Raw genomic sequence first — 8,996 nt, 5'->3', positions numbered from 1 at the left:
TATATATATATATATATATTTAGTCCCATACTGCAACTTTAAACTGCTTGGTCCATGTTAATCTGTTGCTACAGGCAGTAACATTGTGAACAACCACAAGCAGTTGCAGTATTATGGGTTTGCTCCTTCATCTTATTAGAGTGTAAAGGATCAATGTTTCACTTGATCTAATAAGAACAGCAATTCAATGTTCGGGGAGTCTTTGATTTTTTCAAACTGAATAAAAGTTGCGTAACAAGAATAGTTATGGATTTCTATGTTCTGAATTACCCAACTAGTCCTAATTTGACTTACCATCAGGGAGTGAGGTCAAAGGTCACCTGCCTGCCCACCTTAGAGAATCAATTGCCACAAACAGGCACAGCTGCAGGATTTTCCTGACACTTCTCTCCCTCTCTGTTTTAAGATATTTTTTCTTCTTCTCTTGTCCTTTATTCAGCTGCTGGAAACTTGATTAAAGTGGGCTGTGATATGCAAATGCTGGAGCTGAAACTCTAATGAAATTAAGTCTTAAGTCTGAGTTCTTCAACCTGCATAAATCACTCATTTTCTCACATTTAACTGAGAAGATAGGAAGGAGAAGGTGACCTTTAAAACCTAAGGTGTATTTTGTGCCTGATCAGATGGCCTTTCAAAACTCAGCTCCTGTTCTGGTGTCTGCTCAAGCACATTTTCTACTAATTTTTAAAGAATCACAACATATTTTCATGTGTGCTTGCAAATATAAATACATCATTTTGTCAATCTGGCAACTTTAATCTTTCCCAAACAATCTAACTGCTATTTACCATTTGGAAAAATATTCACAGTGAAAGAAAAACAACACTGGCCTCTGAAGGTTAGGTGGGTGAAACGTACCAGGTGGATCCTGGGTTGACTAGTGAATAAGGGGAAGGGGCCTCAAAATCAGGCAATGAAAATATATTTTTGTGCTGCATTTTTTTTAAAGGGGGTACCATGTGTTTTCCAAGCACATAGTTCCATTTTATACCACAATCAAGTAACTATGTTGCCCCCAGGTGAATTCAAGGATTTCTTAAACATGCATGACTGAACCAACACTCTGGGTATGTGTTTGCTGATGGAATAAATGCTAATAGCCAATAAAAAAGAGTGAACAAAAATGTGACGGTGTGATGGGTAAAAACCAGAGAAATGATTTCTGGAGACATCTTTGCAGATGTAAAAATGAAAACCCAACTGCACAACAGGTGGAGGATGTTTTCTGCAAAGGATGAATTTTAACTTTTGTCCAAGTAAAATAAATGAGACGGACAGATAGAGCAAAACCAAGTGATAAACAAAGATAGAAAGTAATTTAGCCGAAGTAGATTAAAGATGAGAATTCATTCTCACTTCAGGTAATGGCTCCCTCTCTCTCTCTCTCTCTCTCTCTCTCTCTCTCGCTCTTGTTGAGAGAATTTGCTAAAGTGGATGTGGGAGATTCACAGCTCAGGATGAAAGAGGAACCAGCTGGAAGATGCATCATTATCCTGGTGGAGGCAACAGGGCTGGGAATGGGAGGAAGAAGAGAATACAGATGGATGGCTTCTCATTACAGGTCACTTTAATAACTTACTATGGGTCAAAGGTCTGCAGATGTATCAAGGTCTACTGTAAATTTTCATTGTCAATAAGCAATTAATAAATGAACTGTATGATAAATTAAAACAAGCTAAATGATTTTATTGTTTTTTTTTTTCCTCTTTTCTCACTTTTGACCAAAAACGTGATGATAAAAATCTTCAGTCTGGTCTCAACCAGACCATTTTTTTAATGAATAATAATTTTGTTTAGAGAGACTTCATAATTAATTTTATTTGTGGTTTCTGCTGTTTTGTTTACTTATTTTGAATATTTAAAATGTCTTCCAGCTCTAGTGTTAAATATTCATTAGAATTTAAAGTTTATTGATCTTTGAAAATGTGTTCTTACATTATTATACCATTATGACTACATGACTTGACAATGATCTCAAAACAACAACATTATCACTGTTTATAGCAATAACTTCCGGGACAATTTATCACCCAGTAAAATGTGTTATTATGACAGGCCAAACTGTAAATGTTGAATCTTTCAGGACAAAACTTTAACTTTTTTTAAACTTTATTCCCTAACAGTAAAGTAATCAACATAGAATGAAACCTAGAGGAAGAAATGAAATAACAAAGCAAGTTAGTTATCCACCTTTCAGTGCAAATGTACAATTGATTATGCACCTTTCAGAAAGACAGTAGCAGTAATAGATCTCCACGTCTTTTTTCTTTATTTTGATAATCACACATTCATGCAAGTGTCCCTGCAGAACTCCAATACTTGTTAAACTCTTCAGTCTTACACATAAGTTTTGACCTCCATTAAAGGTATGTGATTTGTGCACCCAGAGTGAAACTGGGTGTATCAGTTTCCATTAGTTACAAAACAGAGAAGGAAGTGAGTTGAACTGGAAGCGACCTCTAAAAGTCTTTACGTTTGTTCCTTTCACTTCTGTCAACAGAAAGGTCACAGAGGACCGCTTTCACCTGCGTTCTGATTGGACAGTGACTGACTCCCAGAGGAGGAAAATGTCAACTTCTGGAATGGGTCAACAGCACTGCTGAGAGAAGATCTAACTTAATTTCAGGTTTGATAAAAGGAGGAATGTTGTTACGCTGATCTGTCTTAGCCCAGTCATTTCATCCTCATACAATATGAGTAAGGATGTCTTACTTAAACTAAGACAGAAACCTACCTTTTAAAAAAATAGTCACAATTAAAATTCTCCCAGTGGATCTTAGATCTTAGAAAATGTCAGATCAGTGCTGAATTAAATCTGAATTTAATTTTCTAAGTATTGCTGTCTTCTTCCTGCCAAGGTTAGAACCCAGCAGAATAAATAAAGACTGATAGCTGACATTTCAGTAAAGCACATAAATGAAGGAAGTAACGATCACAAACTAGAGACAGGTCTGATTGGACAACTTCATGCTACTATGATTTCCTTTCAAATGTTTGTAAAACAGCAAGTTTGTCACTCTCTTTATACATCTCTTCTCTCTCAACTCAAGGTCTCACTGTTTGGTGCTGTTTTACGTCAGACTATTTATCATGACTAACAGGATATAAGTCGTGTCTTGGCTTTTTCTAATCCTTTCAGGCTTCATTGTGGTTTCTCTGACGTCTCGTTGGCAAATAATTAAAGAACTTCCAGAGTGTTGCGGGATTTTCAGCTCAATCTTTTTGTCGTTTTGCCTGTTAAACTCTACTACTCTCTTTTAAAACTGTGGAAGTCTCATGCTTATTTGGATGTTCCACTTATTTACTGAACATTCTTGCCAGGAAATGGATGCAGGCTGCAGCTTTGTTCCATTCTCACCGCAATCATTCTGGTATTAGTTTGTTGGGTCAAACTGAGGTACTGGGGGTAGTCAGAACAAGTCTTGGCATCAACAATTTACCATCATGTTTTGTAGAGTTGGCAGACAGGACACCAGGAGAGTTCTAGAAATGTGTGTGTTTTAGTGAAAGAAAGGCAGCATAATGGGATAACAGGGAGCCGAACAGGAGGAGAGTGACAGGTTTATCTTAAAATGACTAACAGCAAACACAAGGAGAAGTAAAAAGTGGGACAAGGAACAGGTGTGGGTAATTACTGAATGTGTAACAGGTCAGAGGGGCTCAGGGAACAAGAGCCAGCGGCAGATCTAATGAGAGAGATGACTGGAGAGAGAAACCACTGTAAGGAAACAAAGAGACGGCTGAACGGAGCATAAATCTACACTGATGTAAAAATCTATAACACAGAAACACAAGGAAGATTCAAAAAGTAAATCTAAATTCAAAACTAAGTTTTAAAGATCACAACATTTAGATGGTAAATATAAAGCAAACATCATTGTAGTGCCACAGACGCTGATCAGGCCCACTGATGTTTGCGTGCTAAACACAACTTAACCATGTTCCAGCTGTAAGTTGGAAGATCAGTGGGATAAGTTGGTTGCTGAGTCATGCTAGTGACTGATGCTAACAGTATGCAAAAAACAGTTCTGTTGCATTTTATGTATTCAAACAATAAAGAAACATGTTAAAAGGCAGAGTGTGTACTGTTCTATGACTATGAATAATAAATGAAAAAAAAAAAATATATATATATATATATATATATATTTCTGAAGCTTAACCATGCTGTAGTCATACAGCGGTACGGTATTGGGGTGGTGAGGAACTACTGCCACCTGAGTAGCTAAAATCCACAAAGATCACTCACATAACTGCCTATTTTAATAGTTCAAACACCAAATATAAATAGTAATAGTGTGTATTAATATGCCTTAATACACTATAAAATGTTTTGGCACTGCCACAGAAGCTAACATCTTATTTCCTTATTGGGTGCAGTCATGAAGTGCCACGGAAACTAAAAGGGTTGGCTGCTTTGCAAACACCAACCAATGGCCTGTCAGGTAGCATTGTGCCTGTAGTTCAGCTTCCCACTACATATTCTTTGCGAACACTATTATATTTAGATATTCTACAGAAAAATCCCATTTGGGTTTTTACATTTCGAGTTAAGTTCCACAGAAAAAAAATCCACAAATAGGTTAATCTGTAAAAATAAGCCAACTAGAAAGTCAAAGTCCTGTAGTATTTCTGTTTTCAAATGTATGGTTGTGCTAACATTTTTATTATTATTATTTATTGAGCCTGCCATACTTGCCATAAAACACTTGTGAATTACTTCTTTACAGCGTTTTATACCATACATAAAAAAGACCCTAAAGACCAGAAAACTGAAAACCACGGCATCAATGTTACAACCAAATTCAAAACCCAAACCTTCATGGTTCTTTACACCAATTTCAATGTCATGGAAGAGAAACAAGCAACAAAGAAAAATATATAAATAAAACTCATCCAAGCATCTTTGAATCCCTTTGTCTGGCACTGCCTATTTTAACAGCAGTGCCAGACTAACTATTCAGCTGCAGTTTGGCAAACACACCTCAGGAAGATCTGACACTATTCAGACGCCGTGTTCAAAGGAACACATCTGAATAAGCTAGATCAAGTTTTGGATGAGGTGTCTCCCATCCTATTGGCTCCGCAGTCACATCTGTGGGTGGAACGTGGCACTGAATAGAAACTTATGGAAAATGTTTTCAAGATATCAAAGCCGGAAACGTGTGTTTCTGCAATCCCCACAACATTTAGGAGGATTTTAAGCTTTTGTCGCCGAAGCTCTTGAATCCAAGCGTAGGAAAAGAAAAACCTCCCTATTTTTAACAAGTAAATGAGATTTCTTTCTGCTAAAATGTCACATCAAGATTTCCTGCTTGAAAGACTGGATGTTATTGTATCTCTCAGAACCACTGGGATCATTCAGAGAGGCTCATTACTCTTCAATGTGTCTCCAGTCTAAACACACACACACGCACACACTCTCACACACACACACCATCATCACCGTGTGTGGAGTTCTCATTCCTTCATAAGGTCACCATTAATTCCGCTTCTCCCCCGTTGTGGAGATGGTGATGGATGTTTGATATTTGGGCGGAACGTCCCGTCTGTTGCCGACGCAAAGAAAATGCCTTTCCTCCATCAGTCAGCCAGAAAAGCGATTTCCCCTCCATCTAGGGACGTGAATCTGTTTGCTTCTGTCTGCCAGCGCCTCGGCGCTGTAAGCAAAACAAAGAGAACGCCGTCTGAGTGGATGAGGAGTTAATGGCGGTCTGTCACTGCCGATGAGGAGCAGCAGTCCCTGCCAAGGACTCGAACCTCCTTGAGAGGAACGACGCACCGACAGGGAAAGTTGAAGGAATATTCCTCCGTCTCTCCGTCGCTGTCTGCTTCGCTTTGAACTCGCTGCTTTATTTTTCCCTCCTCTTGTTCCATCAAGTTCACTCACTGAGAAAAAATGTTGTTTTTTGTTTTGTTTTTTTTGTCTGTGCCATCAACCAAAACCTCCTGATCACTGGACAGTGATTGTTTTTACTATCTTTTCCTAATAAGACACAAGTTGTGTAACCACATTACATGATTTAATGTGGATTTAAAAATAAAAGTATAGACTTAAAAACAAGCTCTGTGAACAAACATCTTACACTTACACATTGTATAATTGGTTTTGGGACTAATGGGAGGAGCAGACAGTCATGTCCAAAACCTGGGAGTTGTTCTCTGATAGGGACTCAGATCCCTCATATTTTACATTAACGTCAATCATTACTATCTATTATTATGCAAAGTACTAAATCTATTTAATTTACCCATTTCCTCCTTTTAACCTTCTACAAACTATGACTTATTTTAAAAGCGCACATTTTTGTTCTGTTTTTTATATATGTGCAATTTTTATAATGTGGTGAACTTTTGTTCTTTTTAAATTTGTAACCTGATATAATGTTCTGAGATTAGAAACAATGTTTTATTCACTATTATTATCCTCCTTTTTTGTGAGGAGCTTGTTAGTTTGCCTGTATTGCACTGTAATGTGATATTGATTGTACCTAGAGGGACTGCAGATGAGAACTGGCCCTTTTCGCTAACTCTGGCATATTATGTTATGTGCATAGTCAATTTTGAAATAAACAACTTATTAAGAATACTGTTTTTTATGTTAATAGTCAAGTTAATCAAGTTTCCCTTTAGCTTCCTCTTTGAAATAAAACGTCTGATAACCTGCTGGGTGAAAACGGTGTCAGGATTTAAATAGCTGGATTGTATTTCACTGTTAAATCAGCAGGTTGGCAACAAAAAAAGAGAAAAGGCCACATTTCAGAAATGTCAGATCAGACATGTTCTCTTGTGAGCTGTCAGAGAAATGTGAATGTTACTCCAAAAAAAGTGTTTAATAGGATCAAATTTACTGCCTAACTTATCGCTTGCAGTTGTAGATCACAACTTGCTGTGAGAACTGAAGCTGTGATTAGAGTGCAGAGGCTTTGACAGCTTGGTGCATGACTGCCAAATTGATTTTAAGCTAATTGTGGCATTCCTCTATTTCATTCTAGATGTTTTATACGTTTAAGTTAATCCAGATATGTAAATAGAAAGACCAGCAATAACTGTAGCTACTAAGAGTAAAGAGATCAATGTTTATAAAGAGAACCAATTATCATAAAGTTTGATAAATAGCTCAACTTTTGACGTGAAATTTTATAGGACGCAGCTATGGAAAAAGCTTTTTTTTATTTTATTTCATTTTTTACTTTTATTTATCTTGAACATGATAGAAATATAAAATCCCACACATGAACAAGGAATACAAAAGACAAATTTTTGTACTACAAATGAACTCAGTGTGTGTAATTTCAGGATTAGAACAGGATTATCTAACATTAAGTATTCAGGTTTTCTGAATCAGTTTTACTAAAATGCAAATCTATTTTGATGGAAATTCCCTTCTGTTTTATATGTACATATTTATGTGTTTTAGAAGGATTCTAATCAATTTTAATTAAGTGCTTGGTGTATTTGTATTTTGTATATTTTGTTAGTTTGAGCTTATCTGGATTTTTCAAACAATAAATACATTTCCTGTAGACCATCTAACAGTTACTGTATTTTAGCTCTGTACACGACATAAGCATGGAACGAAGCGTTCAGTTAAAACCCGTTTAAGTCTCAGTGACTCACAGTTTACATTTTGAACATGTGGAATGTTTTCATTTCGACAGCTGTGCCAGTAAACATTAAATAGAGTCAAGATATTTCCACATTGTTGCAAAAACACATTTCCCCATACAGCATCACATTTGCTGTATTTATATTTTTGATTTGTGACTTTGTGATGCCTGGTTTTTCTTTGCTGCTTCCTAATTAAGGGTCAGGGTAAGAGAGGTCATGGAGTTGTTAAAAAATGTATTTATTCCTCAGGTCAATGTGGCTAATTGGGCAGAGGAATAAATAAAGAGTCTGTAAAGTCCCTGCAGGAAATCAAGTCATTAGCAGGGGGTCTTGGAGGGTCTTGCTAAGAATTGTAATTTTCCACTGAGGGATGTTGGGGAATAACTACATTCCCAAAGGCAAGACAGAAACAATATGCAAAATGCATTATGATGGTGGACAGCTCTGGTCCTCTGGGCTCTGTGTCATGAATATTTGTGAACTGTCCCTGCAGGAGAGCATTTAAAACATGGAGGACCAACTGCTAACAGACTCTGTCACAACTAATATGATGTGAACTGGCACATGTTTTCATTTGAGCTGCTGCCAGTAATTTGTTTCTATGCTACATTTGCATAGCTTATGTTCTTATTTGTACTATTTTGATGTATAACATGTATATAAATATTTATTATGTGTATCCTATTATTGGTACTTGTAGGTCATTTACTATATTTGTTACATTATTTTACATTTTCTACTTTTTGCTTCTTTTTTTAAGTGGCATTCTTGCAGACAGCAAAGTAAGTTTTTCACTGTAGTAGAAAACGTGTTTCCATGGCTCACATGACAGATTAACTTTAAACATGAACTCGGAATCTATTGCCTTATCACTGTCAATAACGAAACTTTGACAAATTGTCTTTGTGTGAATGTAATCAGCTAGGTTTAATATTCAAATAAGAAATTCATAAATGAAGTTTGCTTTCTGTCCAAACAGAGACAGCAGGCTGTGAATCCACGAGCCTGACAGCCTGAATGAAGCTCAGTTCTATCCAGGAACAAACACTTTGGTCTCTATAAATACTGAAAAAATGTGATAAACTTATCTCAAAATGTTTTCCCAAACTATTATAAGTGACAAGATGTGTTTGTTTGTTTTAGTTTGTTTACTTTGTATTTAACTCACCAGGCAGAGAAAGTCCTACTGAGCAATGTTCCGCTTTTTATCATTCAGAAACTGCTACTTATGCATTTATGTATTTGACAGCAAACATCACATCCAAGGTGCAGATATATCAACAAACATGAATCATAATAGCTTTTATAATTCAGTTCAATTTGTACTGCTTCTCTGTCGATGGTCTCTTAAACAGCAGCTTCATTTGGATGATTAACATTTCCGT

At 36.5% G+C, this 8,996-nt stretch overlaps 1 long non-coding RNA gene across 1 annotated transcript; it reads left to right on the top strand.

The window, feature by feature from the left end:
- The first annotated feature begins 29 nt into the window (after positions 1-29).
- Positions 30-3,540, top strand: LOC107836030 (uncharacterized). Its single transcript, XR_001661885.1, has 2 exons — positions 30-1,561; positions 2,501-3,540. It is a non-coding gene; the product is annotated as an uncharacterized LOC107836030 (long non-coding RNA).
- The last annotated feature ends 5,456 nt before the right edge of the window (positions 3,541-8,996 follow it).

The sequence above is a fragment of the Poecilia formosa genome, unplaced genomic scaffold, assembly GCF_000485575.1.
Source record: "Poecilia formosa unplaced genomic scaffold, Poecilia_formosa-5.1.2 Scaffold36, whole genome shotgun sequence".
Taxonomy (NCBI): domain Eukaryota; kingdom Metazoa; phylum Chordata; class Actinopteri; order Cyprinodontiformes; family Poeciliidae; genus Poecilia; species Poecilia formosa.
This window is presented reverse-complemented; position numbering and strand designations above follow the sequence as displayed.